Below are 2,908 nucleotides of genomic sequence, written 5' to 3'. Positions count from 1 at the left end.
TTGGGGAATTAAAAAGAACATTGATATAGGACAACATGAGGGTCAAACAGCCTCTTGGATCTTCCGTCTTGAATATCAGATCCATCGTTGCCCAGCTGCAGGTGGACCTGGTCTCTGGCGTCTTGCATGGCCTGAATGAGGGACCCCTCTTCCTACACCTCCATCTCCTCCTCTGTGGACTCCCAATTTCACCCTCCCACTTCTTCTGACTCCTTTCATTTTGGGTTGAAGGCAGGTGATCTTACCTGCTGCATTTTTACACTGCTTAAACCTGAGTGGTGTGTCTACACTCTCAAATAATTGATTTCAAAGTACTCTTGCTAGTTTATAAATCCCTTAACGGTTTAGTTCCAAAATACATTTCTGACTGCTGCTACTACCACTATGACCCCCCCAGACCTCTCAGGTCATCTGGACAGGTCTACTTTCTGTCCCCAGAGTCAGAACTAAACAGGTAAGCGGCTTCAGTTTCTATGCTCCCATACTGGAATAACTCCCAGAAACCTGTTGATACGCTGCTACTCTGCCGTTCTTTTAAATCAAGGCTGAAGACCTTTCTTTTTTGATGCTGCCTTTCTTAAATGACGGCTCATTCTTTCTTATGCTGCACTGTAACTTTTATCTTTGTGTTTATGTGTCCAATGTTTCTATTTTGTTTTTAACTGTCTATTCATGTTTGTTTATTGGTTTTTAATGCTTATGATTTTTACTGTTTGTACCTGTGTTTTATCTGTTTAACTGATTTTGTGTACAGCACTTTGAATTGCCCTGTTGCTGAAATGTGCTCTACAGATAAAGCTGCCTTGCCTTACACTTAAGCAATCATGTGTTTTATGCACATGACTGTGTTCCCAGATTGTCCCATAGGTGTCGTCATTTGACAGTCAGTGCTTCGGAATTGCAAGGAAGTGACATCACGACATGCTTCTGTGTCTAATGTATACATTTGTGTGTATTTTTTTTTGCAAAGTGTGAGGCTGACATTGTGCTTATGGCGGTGCACATCTGGCCCAATGTGTTGCTCCGCAAGTGTCAGGTTTTTGATAATTGTGCAATACTTTTGATTTCAGTGTCTAAGCAATCGGCAAAAACTGTAATATATTCACCTGTAGTCTCATCAAAATGTTAACAATCCATATCTTTAAAGGTTTTGTTCTCAGACTCTGAGCCAGAAAGCACCAAACTTTCCACTTTCTGTCTATATTCTGAAGGATTCTACAGTGCGTTTTGTTTTGAGATCCTTCATAGCCTGATTGATGTACTGTAGTGTTTTTCAAGAAAGAAAATAGTTTTCTTTTGGATGTTGACAGTGTTTTCTGGGTGAATTTATGGATTGACACATAGACATATCCAAACTATATGTATAATCCCTTCTGTAAAAAACTTTGACTCTAATGTTTTGACAAAATGAAAGAAGACTTTCCAATGTTCACATACATATGTTGTGGAAATGAACGCACGTTAGCGCATATTTAAGAAGATAATGCCTAATTTGTATATTTATACATAAATATTGCAATATATTTTAATGCAAATTAATTAACTGGGGAAGTTTCATGGTGATATCTATTTAAATGTGTCAAAACTTATAAGAATTTAGCATATTTCTGTAGGTTTTAAAGGTCATTTTCAAAGTAAAATCTCTCCCTCTCACCTTGTCTTTCCTATAGTATACAGTATGTTTGACTGACAGCTCATAGAGAAAAACTGTGAGTGTGTGTGTGTGTGTGTGTGTGTGTGTGTGTGTGTGTGTGTGTGTGTGTTTGAACATAATTGGCTCTTGAAGGAATTCAACACTTTGGTCGACTTTCTGCAAAATTCACAACTTGGCAGAAATCTCTGAATAACCGACCAATCAACACGTTTTATTTCCCACTAACGAGGCTCGTTAAGAAGACGGACGGACAGACAGACAGACAGACAGACAGACAGACAGACAGACAGACAGACTCTCCTCCTGATTAATGTCTAATCATGTGGGCCACAGTGTAAAGTTTTCTGCTTCATTAGCTGGTCATCCTGTTTGTCCAGTAATTAAAAATCAATCAGCCACGCCCCTCTTGCCATCTGGGTCGTGTGATTGGTCGAGCAAGAAGTCGTTAGCGGTGTTAACATCAGTCTAATTAGGGAGGTCCGACTGTAGCGAGCGTCACATGCATTACACGTTAGAGATTTAAACAGATCCATCACAGTTCCCTCAGCCAATCAGATTCTCCGGCTGACTCAGTCTCTTCTCACAATAGAACGTAGCGACCAATCACAGAGCAGATCTATCACTGTTATGAACACTGCTGGGTGTGTGTTTGTAAAAGTGTGTGTGTGTGTGTGTGTCGTTCCGTGGATGTGATTGGCCGCTTTTCTTTTGAGCTTTCACTGCAGCTTCAGTTCATATGTCACACTTAAAACTACCAGGACAAAACACGCCCCCCCCCCCCCCCTAGCGCACGCGCACGTCGCACACACACACACCCCCAACCCCCACCACCACCACACACACACACACACACACACACACACAGAGGCTGTGGAGAGGAAACATTTATTCAATATTTCATTACCTTCTCACTTGAGGTGAGAGAATCATTTATTCTCATCAGAAGAGCGAGAGAGAAACAGGATATTGTGTATTAACTCCATCAGTGTAATGATGTGGAGCTTTTATATAAAGTTCATAATAAAAAGGCGGTGTGTGTTGATGTGTGTGAGAAAGAGAGAGAGAGAGAGAGAGTGTGTGTGTGTGTGTGTGTGCGCCAGCAAAGTCTGAGTAACATGCATGGAGATCTCCCAGCAGCCACTGGGGGACGCTGTTCGCCTGTCCAACATATACAGATTCAGATTTTTCAGTTTAGACCGAGGTGTTTCCTACTTCCTCCCTCCTTGTCTTCTTTCTTTCTCTTCTGTGCATGAT

This window comes from Etheostoma spectabile, chromosome 23 (genome assembly GCF_008692095.1).
Source record: "Etheostoma spectabile isolate EspeVRDwgs_2016 chromosome 23, UIUC_Espe_1.0, whole genome shotgun sequence".
In the NCBI taxonomy this organism is placed as follows: Eukaryota; Metazoa; Chordata; class Actinopteri; order Perciformes; family Percidae; genus Etheostoma; species Etheostoma spectabile.
Note: the sequence above shows the minus strand (reverse complement) of the source record.